The sequence below is a fragment of the Aotus nancymaae genome, unplaced genomic scaffold, assembly GCF_030222135.1.
Source record: "Aotus nancymaae isolate 86718 unplaced genomic scaffold, 86718_ANA_hifiasm-v0.15.2.pri h1tg000064l_1, whole genome shotgun sequence".
Taxonomy (NCBI): domain Eukaryota; kingdom Metazoa; phylum Chordata; class Mammalia; order Primates; family Aotidae; genus Aotus; species Aotus nancymaae.
In genome coordinates, this window is record NW_026988479.1 from 1,178,992 (window position 1) to 1,201,157 (window position 22,166).

The 22,166-nt window shown below is 34.8% G+C and overlaps 1 long non-coding RNA gene across 1 annotated transcript in view; it reads left to right on the forward strand.

The window, feature by feature from the left end:
• The window catches only part of LOC105714267 (uncharacterized), a 287,503-nt gene that overhangs the window by 203,685 nt on the left and 61,652 nt on the right, over window positions 1-22,166 (forward strand). The window contains exon 2 of the long non-coding RNA XR_002477502.2: window positions 16,457-16,524. This is a non-coding gene — a long non-coding RNA (uncharacterized LOC105714267). The remainder of the gene's footprint in view (window positions 1-16,456; window positions 16,525-22,166) is intronic.

A 22,166-nucleotide genomic window follows, 5' to 3' on the forward strand; every position in this document is an offset into this window, starting at 1 on the left:
TATATATTGATTTTGTGTCCTGAAATTTTACTAAATTCATTTATCTGTTCTAAGAGGTTTTTTTTGGTAGAATCTTTAGGTTTCGCTACATATAAGATCATGTCATATGCAAAGAGGGATCAACTGACTTCCTCCTTTCCAATTTGAATGTCCTTTATTTCTTTCTCTTACCTAATTGTTCTGGTTAAGACTTCCAGTAATATGTTGAATAAAGAATGGTCGGAGTGGTTTTCCTTGACTTTCACCAGTTCTTAGAGGAAAGACTCAGACTCTCTGCTTTTCCTCATTTAGTATGATGGCAGCTGTGGGTTTGTCATATGTTACCTTTATTGTGTTGAGGTACATCTCTTCTATAATTTGATGAGAGTTTTCTATCACAAAGGAACATTAAATTTTATCAGATATTTTTTGTGTGCCTATTGAGATGATCATATGGTTTTTGCCCTTCATAAAATTGTTGTGATGTATCATATTTATTGATTTGTGTATGCTACACCATCCTTGCATGCTTAAGATATATCCCACTAGATCATAGTTTATAGTCTTTTTGATGTGCTGTTGGATTCAATTTGCTAGTATTTGATTGAGCGTTTTGCATCTGTGTGTGTCACAAATGTTGCCCTGTAGTTTTTTGGTTGTGTCCTTATCTGGGTTTGATATCAGCATTATGCTGGCCATGTAGAATGAGTTAGAAAGAGTACCCAGTCTTTCACTTTTTTTGTTTTTTTTTCTGAATAGTTAGAAGTATTAGTATTAGTTTTTCTTTAAAAGTTTGGTAGAAATCATCAGTGAAGACATCTCGCTCTGGACCTTTCTTTGTTAGGAGACATTTTATTACTGATTCCTTATTCACTACTGGTCTATTTGAGTTTTCTATATCATCTTAGTATAATCTTGGTAGTTTGTATGCATCTAAAAATTTATCCATTTTCTCTAAGGTTTCCAATTTCTTGGTGTATAATAGTCTTCATAATAGTCTCTAACAATCCTTTGTATTTATATAGTTTCTATTGTGATGTCTTAAGTTTCTAATTTTGTTTGATTCTTCTCTCTTCTTTCTTTAATCCAGCTATTATTTTCTTTTTTGATATTATCTTTTCAACAAATTAAAGTTCTGTTTTGTAGATCCTTATTTTTTTTAGTTTCAGTTGTATTTATTTCTGCTCTGGTCTTTGCTATTTATTTCTACTAATATTAAGTTTGGTTTGTTCTTTCTTTTCTAGTTCCTTAAAGTTCATGATTGGTTTATTTGAATTCTTTCTGCTTTTATGATGTCAGTAATTATTGCTATAAACTTGTCTCAATACTGCTTTTGCTGTTCCCCATTGGTTTTGGTATGTCGTGTATCTGTTTTTATTTGTTACAAGGAATGTTTAACATTTCCTCCTAAATTTCTTTTCTGATCCATAGATTACTCAGGAGAATTTTGTTTAATTTCCATATATTTGTGCAATTTCAAATGTTCCTCTTATTAGTAAATTCGAGTTTTATTCACTTGGGTCAGGAAAGATACTTGATATAATTTCAATTTGTTAAAATTTTTGAGACTTGTTTTCTTACTTAAAATATAGTCAATCCTGGAGAATGCTACATGTGTTAATGAAAAGAATGTATATTCTATAGGTTTTGGTTGAAATGTTCTATGAATGTTAGGTTCATTTGGTCTATGGTACAGTTTAAATTTGATGTTTGTTGATTTTCTGTCTAGGTAATCTGTTCAAAGCTGAGAGTGGGATGTCAAAGTCACCAGCTATTATTTCACTGGAGTTTGTTTCTTTGGATCTAATAATATTTGCTCTGTGTATCTGGGTACTTCACTGTTGGGTGCATAAATATTTATAATTGTTATATTCTCTTGCTTAGTTGATCTCTTTATTATTAATTAATAAAATTACATAATGGTTTTCTTTTTTGTCTCTTTTTACAGTTTTTACTTAAAGTCTATTTTATCTAAGTATAAGTAGTCCTGCTTGCTTATGGTTTTTGCTTGCACAAAATTTTTTTTCCTTTTCTTCACTTTCAGTCCATATGTGTATTTACAGGTGAATTGAGTTTCTGTAGGCAGCATATAGTTTTTTTTTAAAAAAAAATTCCATGTGTCCAGTCTGTATTTATTAATTGAGAAATTTAATCTGTTCATATTCAAAGTTCTTACTGATAGGTGAGAACTTACTGTTGTTATTTTATTAATTGTTTTCTGGTTGTTTCACATGCCCTTTGTTCTTTTTTTTTCTTATTTTTTTTATCTTTGCAGTGTAATGAATTGTGTAGTGATAAGATTTTATTCTTTTCTATTTCTGCTTTGCTCTATTAGTGAATCATAATTTTGTGTGTTTTCAGGACAGTAGTTTTTTTTTTGTTTGTTTTTTGCTTCCAGATGTAAAACTCCCATAAGCATTTCTTGTAGTGCTGCTCTAATGGTGATGAATTTCCTCAGTTTTTGCTTGTCTGGGAAACAGTTTATTTCACCTTTTTTTCTGAAGGGTAGCTTTGCCAGGTATAGAATTTTTGGTAGAAGTTTTTTTTTTTCTTTCAGCACTTTGAACATATCATCCATTCTTTCCTGGCCTGTAAGATTTCTATTAAAAAATCTGTTAGTCTAATATGGATTTCCTTACATGTGACATTCTTTTCATGCTGTTTTTAAAATTCTCTGCCTTTGACTTTTGACAATTTCACTGTAATTTGCCTTGAAGGGGACCTGTTTGGGTGTAATCTATTTGGGGATCTTTGAAATTCTTGGATCTGGATGTTCATCTCTTTCCAAAGACCTGGGAAGTTTTCGGTTCTTTTTTATTAAATAGGCTTTCCATACTTTTTCTCTTTCATTTTTCTTCTGCTACCTTCATAAAGTGGTTATCTGTTCAATTAATTGTGTCACATAAGTTCTGTAAGCTTTCTTCATTCTTTTATCTTTTTTGTTTTTTTGCTGCCTTGGATATTTCAGAAAAACCTGTTTTCAAGTTCAGAAATTTCTTCCTATGCTTGGTCTAGTCTGTTATTATATCTCTTGCTGATACTTTCTGCATTTAATTCATTAGATTCTTAGGTCTAAGATTTCTGTTTTTCTTTTTTTATAATGATAGCTATCTCTTTGTTGAATTTCTCATTCAGATCACAGACCTCTCCTGATTTCATTGTATTCTCTAGGTGCATTCGCTTATGTTTTGCTGAGCTTTCATAAGATTATTATTTTGAGTTCTTTTTCTGGCATTTCATATTTTTCTGTGTTTTTGTTTTGTTTTTGGTTACTGAAGATTTATTGTGTTCCTTTGGAAGTTTTTTATTTTTTATTTTTTGCTTTTTTATGTTTATTGTGTCACTATATTGATATCTGTGCATCTGGTGGAACAGTTGTCTCCTCCAATTTCAGGAGTAGGTTTTATAGGAAAAGACTCATTCCTATTAATAGATTCTATGGTATCAGTTAGACAGGATGTGTTGGCTTTGATTCTGAGTGGACACAGTAGTGGATTCTCTGTTTATTTTTTTCCATTATAATCGATGTTAGTGATGTTTCCAAGTGCCTCAGTGGCCTACGCTGTGGGAGTTAGTGGTAGTTGTGGTGTAGTTTTGCCAGACTTGGGCTTGCCAGATTCTGTCTCAGAACAGGGGCTAGTACGTGCCCATAGTGGGTCAACTAGCTTGGGACTGGTTTGCGAGGATCAGAGCTGCTGGGCTGTTACTCCAGTTAGAAGTATGGGACATTGCTTCCCAGCCAGCTCAAGAGGTGGTCTACCTGGGGTGGGTCTGCCAGGCCATTTCTCCAACTAGGGGTATAGGCACACAGTGGTTCAGCTGGTCCAGGGTTGGTTTCTCCACTATGCAGGACCACAGGTACAGTCATACCTGGTCCCAGGTTCTGAGCAACCAGGATCTTACCATTGAAGCTAAGCCCACATGAACTCATGTGGGCTGGGTGGGCTTGGTGGAATGATGGCAGAGCTCCAGGACTGAAGAAGTGGTGACTACTGGCCCCCAGAGTAGGTCACACTTTAGTAGCGGCTCTCGTTTCAAGATGGTTTCATACTGCAGCAGATTGGATCATGGGCAGGGTTAGGAGTATGTAACTCTCAATCCAGAGCAATGCATCCACATGAATTCTAGGCAGCTCCCAAGACTGGGCTCAAGGCCTATAAGAACTGTAGAATTTCCCTGTAATAAGAACTGCCAGTGTCTGCAGTGGCAATGAGAACTGGTGGGGGTCTTTTGGGGTAAAGACTTGAGCCTACTGACCTGATCTTGGGTGGGGAAATAGGGCAACAGAAACAGGGTGCCTCAATTCCCTCTCTCTGTTGCTTTGGGCTTCTGAGCACCACAGGGACCTAGCCACTCCCTTGCTGCATTCCAGCACTCTCCCTCTAACACTCCAGTTGAATTTTTATTGTTTATTCTTTGCCTTGGTCTTTTCTTGTAAGGGGAATGAATGCCAGGTGTCTCTAGTCAGCCATCTTTCTGACATCATTCTCTTGCTCTAATAATTCTGATATGTATCTCTAGCCTAATCAAAAATTATTCTTTTTTTTGGTGGGGAAAAAGGATTACATAATTCAAGTCGATTCTAAAATTCTTTTTTACAATAGAAACCATTGATGATAACATAAACTCAGGAATATACAAACATAAATATAAGTGCTTTTGATGACATGTAGATATTTCCATCCATGGATCATTGCCATTCCAGAAAAACAAATTATCTGCTCTAAATAGCTTTTTCTTCAGTATACAGTGAACATATGTTTCCCTTTTTGACTTTTCTGAATTTAGTCACTTAATTTCCATGCCTTTTCCAATCTTCTGTACAATTTTAAATTGTTCCAAATTTTCAATGTCAAGGTCATATCTCTTTATCTCTAAACTTTTTAATTACTACTCTAGATAGGGCTCAAAGTAGTCTTGATTTCTTAATCTATATTGGTATATATCACATGTTAGAAAAGTTGCAGTTACTGACTTCGAAGAGTTCATATCAAGTAGAATACCTTAAATAATTTTAATTCCACTCAAAATATTCCATTTTGAAGACCTTCTCAAAGGCAATTAAAGCATCTTAACAATGAGAGTTTTCTTAGCATTGCTAAAAGCATAGTTTTCGCTACATATTACATTGGAGAAAAAATGTTGTGGAAAAACTCAAATTCTTTGAAATAAAAAAATCTATATTTCTTGTGCTATTTTGGAAAAAAGCAGTAATATTTATATTCATTCTGATTATGCTGAACATAATTTCATGTTTTTATATGTTCACTTAAGTTCTGTCGTGATATGGTTTTTAACTACTGAATTCAGACTACAGAAGTAATTGAACCTTTTCTCACTTGTCTCAAAAGCTGATTGAGTGGGTAGAAGGTGAGGGAGACAGAGGTAGGACCTATATACATGACAGATGATTGATAGAAAAGGGGCAATGCCACTGGTGAAATCTTCCTTTTTAAAATTTTCTCCAGGAAGTAGAGAGTGAGAAAGCAGTGATGAACATCATAGTTTAATTCTTTCATACACTAGATCACGATATATCTAGGTTTGCCCTAAACATTTTCAGTTTATGTTGTTGTCCCAGGACAATTATTAGTAGTATTCTATTTTGTTCTCAAAAGTGTCCTTATTTAGACAGTAAACTATATAGTCATCCCATTGATACAGGGAAATGCTAAGCTGATTAACAAGCCTAGATAGATTTTGACATTTATTCAGTTTACTGCCTAAAGATTTTAAATAGATTTTCAAAGAAATAATTTCTAAATCAAAATGAGAAATTTTTAAGGATTAAATATGTATTCCAAGCCCTACCAGTCATTTAATAAGACAGCAAACAAAAGTCATGAAAATGCCAGCCCAATTATATGCCAGTTCAATTCTATCTTTATGGTAAAATCCTAGTCCCATGCAATACACAGTGAAATCCCAGATAAAAGGTGGTTGATTACTGAAGATAAGTGTTGCATGGGAAAGTTAAAGTCAAGTCATAGGATCTATTTATTTACATTAATTCTGGCCATAATCAAAAATATTTGAGAGCACTCACATTTGATCACTGTTAGAGAAAACAGGCTCTTGTCAACACTGTTATCACAATGGAACTAACATTTCATTTTTTAATCACAGACTGACCAACCAAGTTCAGGTTCTATAGAATAAAACCCAAGTCTTAAAATTAAAGTCTTCATTGTTTTATTTAACTGTAGAATCCAATATAAACCTTCTCATAAGGACTTCGTATAGGATATCCTCCAATGCCATTATGTTTGTCAGCTTTCACTTGGTTTTCTGCATAAGGAAGAACCTCAAAAATCTTATTGGCTTAACACAACACTTGTTTATTTCTTGCTTGAGTTTCATATAAACTGAAGTTTGACTGTGACTATGCTCCAGGCCAGAGGTCAGGCATGTGATGCACCTGTTCTTTTCACAGAAAAGCAAGAGGTCAAACTTAACTACAAAATCACATGTAAACCTTCTTTCCTCAGGCAGGAGATATTACATTTGTCATTTTCCATTAGCCAAAATAAGTCATGCAGACAAGCCTACCATCAGTGAGGCAGAAAAATATAACCCCACCTACCACAAGAAGAAGAAAGAGGACTAAACTTTCCAGGATTCAGAAATATGTCACGGCTATCCTCAATTGTTATTTCAGTACTTTTAAATGACATTCTGGTTCCCTGGAATGGTTTCCCTCTAATCCTTTTATAACTAAAGTCTCTCACCTTTCGAAGTTAAACTCAAATGACTCTATAAGTCCTCTAATGGTTCTTCTCCACCATGTTTTCACTCTGTCTGCTCTCCTGTGCATTTGTATTTATCACTTATTTTGACACAAACTATAGCTATATATATTTGACACAAACTATAGATATATTTGTTTCATGTCCTTATGCCCTGTTTAAAGGGAAAAGACCATAACCTCTTCTGGTTAATATAGGCACTATACACATATAAAAAACATCATAAATACTTGTTGAATGAATTATTCAATAATGTTTTGCCCCTTTTTGGGGTATAAGTTCTGAAGAATAAAAGATTAAGTATTGAAGCTGTATTTACACTTTTTATATTGAGGTCAGTTATTCAGCAAACATTTAAACATGTATTTGTAGCTTGTATAATTCTCATAGGAGGATGCTGCTGCTGACTCAACAGGATTACTCTATGAGCATTGAGATATTTACAGTTTGGTTTAATAGAAAAAGCATAGGAGTTGATGCTTGGCTACTGAATACATGTTTGCCATTGGAAAAGTAACTTCTCTGAGTCATATATATAAAATATGAGTAATGCCTAATTAGAAAAATGCTATGCTGTACATAATGTGCCTAGAAACCTTACCCATAATGTATGCTCAAAACATAGTAGTTTTCATTTCCAATACTGGTAGTGATTTTTATGAACCATTGTACATTCTCTGTTTGCTGATTTGTAGAATACTAATTGAGGTTAGTTATAGTCTACAGCTCTTAAATAGAATCAGCTCATTCTCCACCAAATAAAACTTGGGGTGACAGCCTCAAATGACAGGACTCAGACCAACCAATAAAGTTTCTGTTTACAAAAAAGCCTAGCAAAGTCTTTTGTAAAAGTGATCTGGGGAGGTAAGAATAAGAGTGAGTAATAATAGCTTAGATAAGAGCAAGAATTCCAAGAATTCACAGAATTGTATGTAGAAGAACATGAAAATTATTATCAAACCTTTAAAGTAAATGTTTCATATACTTACAAAGATGCAACATAAAATATATATCGTCTTAAGGAATTTTAGGCCACCAAAAGAAAAAATTATTTATTTCCAAACTGAGGGATCAAAAAAGCCTAATATAGAAGTAACTATGGACAGTATAAAGAAATCAAGTACACACTCATACACCCTTTGAGCTGTGTGCTTCAGTTATGATTGTCCACTGGGACCAATCTCTTCCTTTGGAAGGTTTAGCATCCCTGAAACTGACATCAGAACATTTTTAAATTAATGAGTACATAGTTCTTATCTATAAATGGTCTCTGGTAATTGTGGAAAAGTTTGAAAGTAGTTAAAAAATATGATCTGTGTGTGTGTGTGTGTGTGTGTGTATTTGTGTGTGATGGCATTTGCAGGCTATCAGAGACTCTTCGACAAAAATTTATTCCCCTCAATAAAGGCTAAGACAGTGTTCCATCTGCAAAACATTTACTTTAAGTCTCTTTCCCTTTATAAATCATGCTCATATGGTTTTTATATTTTATGGAAGAACAGGACTCCCTGTCTCTAAGTTAGTAAAATAATTTTGATTTAATATCACCATGATCTCACAATTTCTGCCTTCAGCTAAGAAGTCAAAGTAAGATGACTTTTTAAAAAGGTTTTCAAAATTTAATTATTGCCTACATTTTCATCTGTAGTAAGTTACTGCAGTCATGCAGCAACTTTAGAAAAGTACCATGACCAAAAATGCTTATATAAAATATTGAGCAGGCTTCAATATGTATGTTCCTCAATGTGTAAGACTATTGTAGTCATCAAATTTGGAAGAGTGTTACCATGGCAGAATTGTGGCTGTTCTTCATTTCATTATTAATAAAACATTCACATTAAAACTCCCTTAATTAAAAGTCATCAATTCTGAGTGTAAGAGAAAAATTAAGAGCAAAAATAACATGATAAAAGGTTTATAACAGGTTTACAATGACAGAGGTTTATAATGACAGGTATAACAGAAGGATCACCATCCTTTAATGAGTAATACTTCTTCCTTGCTTCTTAAAGATATCTATGTAGGCGTATGGGTGAATATTTCTAAATTATGTACACAAAATAAAAAGATTTAAACAAAGCTACAAGTCATTGCAGAAAAGTTGGAAATAGCCTAATTTCTCCAGCATAATGGTAGGGGGCCAATGTGGTTTATTACTCTGGTGATCCTAGGACTATAGCTAAGAAAAACTATTCCTTGCATGTTATTTTTTTTCTTTTGACAGCTTCTTTATTATTCAGTTTATATCAATGAGCTTGAAGAAAATTGTTGAATTTCTTCAAGAAGAAAGGCTAGGCTAATTTGTGATGCTGAGTAGGTTAAGTGTATTAAATGCACTTTTGACTTAATACAAAAATTAACTTACAATGGGACTATAAAATATAACCCATTATAAGTCAAAGGGCATCTGTATTCTGTTACAGTTCTGCAGATCAGAAGTCTAAAATGGGTCTTACGAAGCAAAATTCAGGAAGTCAGCAGGCTGATTTCTTTAGATGGCTTCAAAGGAGAACCTGTTCCTTGCCTTTTTCACTTACAGAGACTACTTGCATTCTTTCGCTCCTGGCTTTATCACTGCCATCTGTGCTTAGTAGTCACCTTGCCTCCTCCTTTACTAGAGCATTTCTGCCTCAATCTTATAAGAATACTTGTGATTACATTTAGGGCTTCTGAAGAGATGGGACAAATGAAAGTGTTTCCTTTTTCTATTCTCACTATTCAACACAGAATATTTTACCTCTGGTCACCAAAATGTGTGGGAATTTTCCCCCAGCAGCAATTATTCACTTCTCCAGTAGATAACAACTGGGTGTTCTACAATTTAATTCAATCCTGGTATTATCTACCTGGAGATAGTATCAGATTCTATAGATCAAGGGCTCAATCCCAAAAGGCTGTTCTTCTCTTGAGATGCCAATTGCAAGCCCCAGGTTGTGACCCGTGCTTCTGACCAATCAGCTATAAGCAGGGGTTCCCATGTTCCCCCTCTTAGAGTTTGATTAATTTGCGAGCACAGCTCACAGAACTCAAAGAAACACTTTACTTCTGTTTACCCATTTATTATAAGGGAAGAGATGCATAAGACAAGGTGTGTGGGAAGGGGCACGGAGCCTTTATGCCCTCTCTAGGCATGTCAAGCTCAAGGAACCTCCATGTGTTCAGGTATCCTGAAGCTCCTCAAGTGGCATCCTTCTGGGTTACTATGGAGGCTTAATTACATAGGCATGGTTAATTATATCATTGGCAATTGGTGATCAACTGGACCCCTCTCCCTTCCCCAGGGGTCAGGAGATAGAGCTGAAAATTTCAGCCTTTAATCAGGCTTTGGTCTTCTGGTGGCTAGCCTGTACATCCTGAAGCTATTCTGGGGCTGCCAGACACCAGTCATCCCTTTAACAAACAAAAGACACTCATCACTTCAGCAATCCCAGGAGTTTTAGGAGCTATGTGCCAGTAACTGGAAAAGAGACTCTCTCTCTGTTTCTTATTATATCGCAATATCACAGGGCCATTTCAGATAATCCAGGAAAATCTCCCCACCTCAGGATCCTTAACCACATATATAAAGTCTTTTTGCCATATAAGGTAACATATTCACAGGTTTTATGGATTACATGTAACACATAAAGAGCATATTTAGCAGTTATTGTTCTGCCTCTCACACTAAGTATTATTTCAGTTGCTTATAAAGAGCTAAGAGCAAGATGATCCCTGCCCTCAATTAATTTTCATTCTAATATTTTTACTTTTAAGCAGTTACCTCTTGAGGTCACTCAACAAAAAGAGTGCTAAGAGTGGGCAAGGATGAGCCCGGGAGAAAGAGTAAGGAAGTCAAACAAACCCCAGGAGCATGCAAAGGAGACAAAGGCAGCCTGGTGTAAGAATTTACATCAGTACTTAGGACCCTAAAATAGCAAGGAGCCTAAGGCACGAGCAAGAAAAGGAGACAGAAGTTCAGGCCAAGAAACCAGGAACAAGGCTGTGAAAGAGAAGGTATTGCTTTATCAATCAGCCAATATTCTCATTCCTTTCCCACTAGGGCTGACGTAAACCCTAAGGAACAATGGAGGCCACTATTAGGTCAACATAGTTGAAATAGAGATTGCAAAAACTGAGAAATTTAAAACAAAAAAACCCTACACTGATCCATACATAGGTAAACTTCTAGAATATCCAAGATCTATCAGGTTTCCTTTTGAAAACTTTCTAAATTGATTTATATTGATCTCTTTCTTCTTGACTCAACGATAATAAAAGTCTATTTCTTTTCATACACCAGTGGGAAGTACTACTCACTTGATTTTAAAATCTCTAAACAAGAATATGTTTATAACTTGATAAAAATGTAGAATCCCCTTGCTCCTCTTTTAGCCTTCTAAGAACTTTTGATCTTTGCATTACATCTCATTGATTCCTGTTTGACATGAATTCTTAGTATTTTATGAATATTACATCTTGGCTTTCCAGATATGAATATACATAGGCCACATTGCTTCTCAGAAGAGATATTTACTCTCTTTATGTGAGCATTTAGCATCTGTCTAGTAATGAGAGTACAATCTTTATGTGTGGGCCATAAAATCTTCAAACTGATGAAAAGTATGTCTGTTTAAAACACATTTTTCTGCCTTCCCCCAAGTCCCAAAACATGTACCTAAATAGTTTTGTGGACAGCAACATTCTACATCCATATAAGCAAACTTGTAGAATTTGGCACATTATTGGATCCATTCTTTATTCTGTTGTAATATAATGTGTGACTCATCAGAATTAGCCAATATAGAGCCATTCTTCAAGTTAATAGATTATTCTCATTATTCAGCACAGCTATCAATTACCACTGAACACCATAATAACTGAATTGCTTCTATTCCTGTTCTTGGGTGACTATGAACATATGAGGTCAGCAGAGAACAAAAGCACAAGATAAGCTTCAGTGGGGAGGAAAATGTGTGTTTGCATGTGAATATACCTGCATGTATGTTTATAAAAGTCAACTCTGGAGGAATGCACTTCTAGCATAAAAGAAATTGATTTTAAGTTATAAAATATTAAGTATCCCCAAAAGAAAATGATTACTAAATAACCTCAAAAATACCTCCAAAGTACCACTTTCTTGCTTTCCCGTTACACTTTGGTTATTTCACCCTATATCAGCATCCTCAAAACACAGGCAAAGTTTTAAAAGCTAGGGCACTGAAAAGTAACGATTTCTCTCACCTCCTATTCTCTTTTCTCCTGCACCACCATCAGCTGAATAATACATATAACCTTCCTTTTTTTTTTTTTTTTTTAATGAAAAGCAAGTGCTGGCAAATTGTTAAACTGTTTGAAAAATTCTGACAAAGTAATGTTAGTTTAAGACAATGCTATCTGACATAAACTTGTCGCATTAGACACATTAAAAAGACTAGTGGAAATATAAGAAAAGAAATAAAAAAGATTATTGTGCCACAGTAAGATCTTGCCCTGGGCTTGGTCTATAGACAACAGATCTGAAATTGCAGCTGACTGATGCCATTTAAAAGGGAAAGAAGAATCCAAATAAAGGGACCTACATTAATGCCTCACCCAACCTGTCACTCTTTGGAACACCAGCATGTATAGTTGTAAAAGACTGAATGTAATTATTCTCTATTTTCTCTAGTCACAATTTGAAATATCAACCTGCATAGCTTGCAAAGCAAACATAGCTTAGAGCATATTTTTCAATGTATTTTTATTATTTCTTCTTTGAATATTCCCCCTAAGTTATATAACAAACAGCCTTCTTTTTCTGTTATATGAGTGTTTGTGTGTATGTAGTAGCTGATAACAAGAAAACATTAATGAATACCACTGGTGTTTTTATACATATAAAGAAAACAGGTTTGTGAGATTTTCTTCATGCATGTTATAAACATACTGACTTTACATTACAATGTAAACATACCAGAATTTAATGAACTTAGAAATCAATAGTAGTTTTCAGGTAACCAGGAATTTCATAAAAAGTTAATTCCTTTGAAAACATAGACAATTTTTATTTACCCAGATAAAATGGACCTATCCTTTTGAATAAAATCATGCAGAAACTGCAAAAAAGCATCCATTAAAATTAATAGCAAACTGTAAATATCAAACTCTCAAATTGCTAATGTTAAGTGGTCACTTAACAAAATGCTCATGCAAAATTATTTTTTGCCATCATCCAGAGCCTCCGTTTGTCTCTCTTTCTCCTCGACCCTCCTCGAAGCTATGCGAGTGTGCACACACACACTTGTACTTCTCAAACACTTCCTGATTTAAATGTGTTTCATTTTGGATTTAAACTGAGGCAATTCCATATTATCTGCTTTCCCTGCCCCTTTATCCCTTCTACTTGGAGTTGATCTAAGATTTTAAAAGCTTGCCGTTATTATTATTTCAAGAGAAGAAATTCAGTTTATCCTAGTTTCCCTCCCCTCTTACAATGTGCTTAATCCCACATGAGCCTCTGTGATAACTCAGAAATAATGGCAGGTTTCCACAGTCCTGTCTGCTGCTACAGTGGCTAGTGTCACTATCCATCCTCTTTGTCCTATTCCAAGCAACTTGCAATCCACTGTTTCTCTCAGTATTTTTACATTCCTTCTGGGGGATTTGGGGATGCAGAACTCTCTCCTACATGTTCTTTAGTTCTTTGGGCTTTGTGAGGCTGTGCTTGGACCCCTGTTGAATCAGTTTTTCACTCTCAACTGCCTGCAATTAAAAATCATGGTATTCAAACCTATGTTGTAGTTCTAAACTTACAAGCTATGTACTAATTGTAGGGAAAAAACTTGGTATGCTCAATGTTATATGTGTATATGCATGCACATATATGTATGTATAATTTTGATTGAGTTACAGAAATATGTTCATATTAACTAAAGAATACTGAAGGTTCTAAAATAAAATTAGTAGTCTCTCATACATTACTGCAAAATTCTCTTTCCCATATAGCCAATTACGTATAATTTTTAGATTATTTTCCGTAATTTCTTTTATTATGAAAAACGTAAAATAAATGTGTAAAATAAATGTGCACATATTTTTGAAATATGTAGAAAGGGGACATACTCTTGTTTTACTTACTATATTATATTCAAGTAATAATAAATTGATTGTTTAATATATACATCCTCAAAATCTGTATGGATCTGCTTACGACTTTTAAGTAACTATAACTGTTCCAGCTTTTCTCCCTTTCTGCAAGTGACAATTTGTTTCTTTCAGTAATCTTTAGTTCTTCTATTTCTCTCCTATTTCACATACCATCCATCACCAGATCTTTGGGGTTCAACCTCCTCAATGTGAAGAGATTCCATCTACCTCTCCCTGCTGTCACACTTGTTCAAGCTGCCATTGTGATCGTCTCCTAGTGGTTCCTCCTGCCTCCATCTTTGTACTGAAATAGTCTATATTCCACAAAAAACCCATATGATAGTTTCAAAATATCATCACTGGCTGTTATTTATAAAATTGAATATATCAAATTATTTAAAAGGGCAAAAGTAAACTATGGTACTTATAGGTGGATACTTGCAGATAAAACCATGAAAAACACTAAAAAGTAATCACTATAGAATTTAAGATAGTGGTTACTTTTGTGGAATGGGATGGACATATTGGGAGAGGCTTTATGGTGGTTAGCAAAGTTCCACTTCTAAATCTGGGCGGTGGTTTCAAGGATATTTCCCTTATATTTTGTGAAGTGTATATGTGCTTATATGTTTCTGTGTTGAGGGTTTTGTCAATTAACAGACTTTATTTTTTAGAGCAGTTTTAGGTATACAGAAAATTAAGTTAATAAATTAAGTTACTATTAACTTAATTTTTCTATATACCCCCTCTCTTTCAAGACAGTTTCTCCTGTTAACAACTAGCATCAATGTCCTATATTTATTACCATTGATGAAGAAATATTAATACATTATTATTAACAGAAGTTAATAGTTTACAGTAGGGATCACTCTGTATTGTACATTATTACAGGTTTTGACAAGTCATAATGTCACCTATCTATCATTACATGTCATATATAATGCTCTAAAAATCCCCCGTGATTCACCTTTTCATCACTCACCCTTTGCCCACAAAATCCTGGCAACTATCGCTTTTTCACTTTCTCCAAAACTTTGCTTTTTAAAAAATGTGATAAAGTTAGGATCATACAATACGTAGACTTTTCAACCTGGCTTCTTTCACTTACCAATGTGCTTTTCGGTTTCCTCCATGTCTTCTTGTGGCTTGATACTTCATTCTTTGAATTGCTGAATCATAGTATACCATTTTTTTCCATTTACCTTTTCCATGTTTTATTGTTAATTGACAGAATAATTCTACATATTTATGGAGTACATAATGAGGTTTCAATACCTATAATGTATAGTGATCAGATCAGGGTAATCGGCATGTCCATTATTTCAAACATTAATCATTTCTTTGTTTTGGGAACACTCAAAATCCTCTTACCTATTTGAAACTATATATTATTATTAGCTATAGTCATCCTACAGTGATATAGAAGAGAATAACTTATTTCTATTAACTATATAATTTTGCATTCATTAGCAAATCTCTTCCATTAATCTTTTGAAAAGCATATTGCCAGATTTTGGCAATTATAAATAGAGCTGCTATAAATATTAGTATATAGGTTTTTTTGAAGACATGGGTTTTCAACTTATTTGATTAAGTACCTAAAAGTGATTAATGTTAAGACCATTTAGTTTTGTAAAAAACCATCAAAGATTTCCAAAGTGACTGTACTATTTTGCGTTTCCAGCAACAATAAATGAGAGCTCCTGTTGCTCTACATCCTCATCAACACTTGGTATTGTCAGCTTTTTTTGTTTGTTTTAAATTTGAGCCATTCTAATAAGTATGCAGTAGTAACTCATTATTTTAATTTGTAATTTCTTAATGACATATGATGTTGAGCATATTTTCATATGCTTTCTGTATATCTTTTTGGGTGAGGTGTTTGTTCAGAGTTTTGCTCATTTTTAATAAAGTTGTTTGTTTTTATATGGTTGAAATTTTTAAAAGAGTTATTTGTGTATTTTGCATACAAGCCCTTTATCGGATATGCATTTTACAAATATTTTTTCCCACTCTGTCCTTTGTCTTTTCATTCCCCTAGCAGTGTCTTTCACAGAGCAAAAGCTTTTTATTTTAATGAAGTCCAACTTAACAATGTTTTATTTAATGGATTATGCTTTTGGTATTGTATCTAAGAAGTCATCAATCATCAACATAAGGTCACATAGATTTTTTTCCTATGGAATGTTCTATAAGTTTTATAGTTTTGTATTTTACATTTAGGTCTATGATCCACTTATTTTTGTGAAAGAAGTAAAGTCAGCATGTACATCCTTTTTCTTTTTTCTTTTTTTTTTTTTTTGCATGTGAATGTCCAGTTGTTCCAGAACTATCTGTGGAAGATTATCCTTTTCCTTTTTATAGATGAGCAAGAAAAGTGATTTCTTGAGATGGAATCTACTTCTGGTGAAAATGCTATGAACACTTTTGAAATGACAATAAAGAATTCAGTAGAGTATATAAAACTAGTTGATAAAACATGGACAGGGTTAGAGCAGATTGATTCCAATTTTGAAAGATGTTCTACTGTGGACAAAATGCTATCAAATAACACATGCTACAGAGGAATCTCTCATAAAAAGAAGAGTCAATCAATGGGACAAACTTCATTTTTGTCTTCTTTTCAGAAATTGTCATGGTCACTATAACCTTCTGGAATCATCACCCTGATCAGTCAGCAGCCATCCACATCAAGGTAAGACCCCCCATTTGCAAAAAGGTTATGACTTGCTGAAGGTTCAGATGATTGGTGGCATGTTTTAGCAATAAAGTATTTTAAAATTAAGGTAGGCACATTTTTAAGACATAATGATATTGGACACTTAATATAGTACAGTTTAGTTTAAACAAAATTTTTTATGCACTGGGAAACCAAAAATTTTGTATGACTTGCTTTGTTGGGATATTCACTTTATTGTAGTGGTCCGTAACTGTACCTGCAATATCTCCAAGGTATATCTGTATGTAAACTCAGTGGTATAACTTTGCCTCTAAGAACTGCTTTTACCGCATTTCACAAATTCTGTTAAGGTATATCTAATTTTCATTTAGTTTAGAATATTTTTACTTTCTCTTTAGACTTTTTCTTAGATCCATGTGATTTTAGAAGTGTGCTGTTTAATCTCCAAATATTTTGAGGTTTTCTAGCATTTTTTGTTATTGATTTCTAGTTTAATTTTATTGTGATATGAGAACATACTTTATATGAGTCTTATTTTTTTAAGTTTGTTGATGTATATTTTATAACTCAGAATTTGTTCCTTGGTATATATTCTATGTGAGCTTAGGAAAAATTTGTATTTTGAAGTTGCTGGTTGAAGTATTTAATAAATGTTAATTAGATTCAGTTGATTAATGATACTCTTCTGGGAAACTATATTCTTACTAGTTTTCTGCCTGTTGGATCTGTTCATTAATGATAGAGATGTGCTGAAATCTCCAATTATAAGAGTGGATTTGCCTTTTTCAGCTTGCAGTTTAATCAGTTTTTACCTCACATGTTTTGATAACCTGTTATACAATAGAACTATCCTGGCTTCTTGGAGTATTGATTATTTTTTATTATGTAATCACCCATTTTATCCTTTATAATTTCCTTTCTTTTGAAGTCCGCTTTGTCTGAAATGAATTCAGCTATTCCAGTCTTCTTTTGGTTAGTGTTAGCATGGTATGCATTTACTGTATGTCTTCATATTTAGAAGGAGTTTCCTGTGTACAATATGTGGTTGGTCTTGGTTTGTTTTTGTTTTCTCCACTCAGCCTTTTAGTTGATATTGGACAATTTACATTTAAAGTGATTATTGGTATAGTTGGATAAATATCTACCATTTTTGTAACTATATCCTATTTATACACTTGTTCTTTATTTCTTTTTTATATATATATTTTTTGCTTTCTCTGGTTTTGAGTATTTGACATTATTCTGTTTTCTCTCTTCTTTATACATATCAATAATACCTCCTTTAAAGTTGTACATAATGATTAATTGTTCCCAATTGTTCTAGAGTTTGTAATATACACTTACAAGTAATGAAAGACCACTTTCAAACAACACTGTACTGTTTCACAAGTAATGCAGGTACCTTAACAGAGTATTGTCAGTTCCTTCTTGCATCTTTTGTAGCATTGCTGTTATTCATTTTACTTATCCATAAACTATAACCACCCAATATATTGGTTTTGTTATTACTTTCAATAGTTACCCATTACATCAATTAATATAAATAAACAAATCATGGTGTTTGACCTTTATTTATTCATTCTCTAATATTCTTTCTTTCCTTATGTAGGTCTGGGTCTCTGACCTATATTGTTTTCTTCTCTCTGAAGTACTTCTAATATTTTCTGCAAGGCAGGTATACTAATGACAAGTTCCCTTAGTTTTTGATTTTTGAGAAAGTATTTGTCCTTCACTTTTGAAGGATAAATTTACTACATACAAAATTCTATGTTTTTTTCCTTTCAAAAATGTAAATATTTCACTCTATTCTTTTCTTACTTGACTGCTTGCTGGGGAGACACTCAATGCAATTCCTGTTCTTGTTTTTTATAGTTAAAGTCTCCCTTTCTCTGTCTCTCTATCTCTCTATCTGTCTCTCTCTCTCTCTCTCTCAGCCTGTCTCTCTCAGCCTACTTTTGTAATTCTATGACCACTTTTTTTTTAATGTACCCAGGTCACTACCAGCAGCCTGGGTGAGCACAGTGATTTTAACTTTTGTTAGAATGTCAGCTTCATGTTTAAGTCTTTAATCCATCTGGAGTTAATTTTAGTGTAAGGTGTCAAGAAAGGGTCAAGTGTCTGCTTTCTGCTCACTGCGAGCCAGTTTTCCCCAAACCATTTATTAAACAGGGAATCCTTTCCCCATTGCTTGTTTTTGTCAGGTTTGTCAAAGATCAGATGGTTGTAGATGTGTGGCATTGCCTCTGAGGCCTCTGTTCTGTTCCATTGGTCTATATCCCTGTTTTGGTACCAGTACCATGCTGTTTTGATTACTCTAGCTTTGTAGTATACTTTGAAATCAGGTAGTGTGATGCCTCCGGCTTTGTTCCTTTTGCTTAGGATTGTCTTGGCTATGCGGGCTCTCATTTGGTTCCATATGACGTTTAAGGCGGTTTTTTCCAGTTCTGTGAAGAAGGTCATTGGTAGCTTGATAGGGATAGTGTTGAATCTCTAAATTACTTTGGGCGGTATGGCCATTTTCATGATATTGATTCTTCCTAACTATGAGCATGGAATGTTTCTCCATTTGTTTGTGTCCTCTCTTATTTCCTTGAGCAGTGGTTTGTAGTTCTCCTTGAAGAGGTCCTTTACATCCTTTGTTAGTTGTATTCCTCGGTATTTTATTCTCTTTGTAGCAATTATGAATGGGAGTTCACTCATGATTTGGCTCTCAAACATAAGACCTAACAGCATAAAAACCGTAGAAGAAAACCTAGACAACACCATTCAGGATGTAGGCATAGGCAAGGACTTCATGACTAAAACACCAAAAGCATTGGCAACAAAAGCCAAAATAGACAAATGGGACCTAATTAAACTCCAGAGCTTCTGTACAGCAAAAGAAACAATCATTAGAGTGAACACACTGCAGACTGTATCAGGTAAAAGAAAATTAATCTTATGATTGTTCAGAGGAAGAAATGCTGAAAAATGCATTAACCAAATCTAAGAGAGCATAATGTCTCCAGTGAAGACACTGTCTGTTTGGTTACCTGAGTAATATTAGGAACTATAGCACATATGGTCAGCGTTACCTTGTTCAGTTCCAGTAATCCACAGTCATCTACCAGGTACTTTCTGGTTTGCACCTAGTTGGCATACAGGGCAGACGAGGCTGTTAAACAGGGTTTGAGCTGCAAAGGTAATATGCGCCTTTACCAGTTCCTTAGTAGTTGCACTTATTTCAGCCTAAGTGCAACCACCCAGTCAATTTGTATTGTTTGACATTGACAACCTGCCTAGGGACAGGGAATTGAACAGGTTACCGTTTTGCCTCTCCACTGAGATTAGCCTTTACTACATGCGCCTTCAATCTGAATTATCCTACAGAAGTTTGCAAAGTCTTTCATAACAGAATATCCATGACTATAGTGTTTCGTGCAATAGACAAAATAAACACCATATATGGGGCAAGGGAAGACTTTTCAATAACTAAATGTATTAAAGTCCTTTGTACTTAGATCATTTCTCCTACCCTCATAACCATCAACAGCAGACCATTGACTAGGGTGTCCTTCTGGATTTCCATGTATTAAAGTACATTCTGCCCCAGTATCTAAGGCAATAGTCTTCTCTGTATGTGGGGGCACAAGTAAATGGTGAGCTTAATATGGGGCTTCTGACTGCTCCCCATTGCTTGAATGTGGGTTTGACCTTGGCCTCACTATTAGTCTCTGGACCAGGTGGGAGTCACCCATGAAAGGCCAGGGCATTAGAACTAGGAGTGGAGTTGTCTTTCCCTTCTACCAGACAGGCATAAGGGAAAGAACAAAACTACTGTTCTTTCCCTTATGTGATTATGTAAGGATGTAGTTCTCTCCGTAAAGCTACTAACACAGCATTAGACTGTCTGTTTTTCCTCAGAGTGTTGTTCCTGCTCCCAATAAATCATACTACATTTGCTTATATGAGACTTTTATTGGCACCTTTCCCCTTTTTTCTCCTTCTTTTTGTCATTATACTGATGCCAAGTTCCCTTGGTTTTTGTTTTGTGGAGTTTTCTCTTTGGTTTTGGTTTTGTGGAGTTTTCTTCACCCCATGTGTTAGCCTTTGTCAGATTACTAGGCATACTCTGTCTCTAACTTTCGTGGTTTCTCTCACATCTGTGATAGCTCCTTCCACATAATTTACATCTTGCCCAGCTATAGGATTCAACAAAGACAGCAAAGGGACATGCCATTCTCTTGGTGTACCCAGTAGCAATTTGTTTCTAATATTGGCAGTTCCTTATCAAATCCTGCAAAACCTGACCATAGATGGCTTGCCTCATTCTTAATTCTTCAAGAAGCCCCTGGGCCTTTTTGGTTAACTGCCAAGAGGTTGTCCCTCCTGGTAAACCTCCTTTATTAGGCAAGTCTCTCTCACAGCTACAGTGATCCAGTCCATAATTTATAATTCCCTTGTATTATAAAGGTGTTGCCACAGAGTTGGGTAGGTAATGATTTTACTCACTATTTTTTCTGCTTAATTCTTGGCTGAGGAAACATCATCACCTCCTGTGTCCCACAATTAGACCATCCAAGTGGTCAGGGGTTTCCTGAGTAGTTATTTAAAGGCCTTTTCAATCTCCAAGAGAGTCTACTATATCAGTTGACCCCCTTTTGCTTCAGTTGTTGAGCTTTTGCTTTTCTTTCCATTAGAGAGTGAGCTTGCCAATGATTCTTTCCCCCCTTCTATGTCATCAGTCTTCCTCTCCATAAGATTCTCAGGGATTCCAAGTTTTCATCTTTTAATATGGCTCACCTATGAATAGCTCTGAATTTTTGTTATTTCCATTTATTTTCTTCTAGGTGGGCAAATCTATATGCTAACATTTCAAGTTTTGTCTCTGGTCTTCAATTTTGTTCACTAAGTTGGAAGCAAGAAACGAAGTGGAAAGGCACATGTCTTTCTAGTGGCAATTCCTCATTTAGTCATTTAATTTTTGTTTCTGCTGCTAGGTGGGCCTCTGTTACCAAATGGATGGCTCACATAAGTGACTAACTCATTGCAGTGGCTACCCTGCCACCCTTCCTTACTGCAGTGTGATGTATGGCTTTGAAATAACTGCTCTAGGCCAACCAGCATTTTCAGGGTACTCATGTGGAGGTCCCCAAGTGTCTAACAGACATGCCACACCACCCCATAGAGACATAGCTAGCCATCCTGATATTTACCCCACAGATTCTTTAGTCCACTTACTTATTTCTTGGTTTCTCGGTTCCTGGCTAGCTTGCAAATATTTCAGGGTGAGCAGGTATATGAAAAACTACTGCAAAAAATCAAGGGAGATGAGAGGTCAAAGAAAGAGCCTGACAAATCCAGTTTTTCAGACAGAAAATATTTGGTAGGGACTTATGAATGAAGTGATATCTGTGGTGGCCTCAAGATGGTGGATTCCTTTACATGCCCTCCAGAAAATATCCTTTATATAGCAAGCTTTTAGGGTAAAACATGTGCAGCTAGTCACATCTCAGACTTTCTTGTGGAAACCCATGACCACCAGAGAGGTTAGATAAGCATCTTTATGAGGGGTTATCTATGTTACAAGCATTCTTTCAGGACCTTGCTGCAGAACACCTTGGTATATAGGAGTCAAACACTGATTATCTTGATTGTTTTGTTTCAGGATGGTGCCA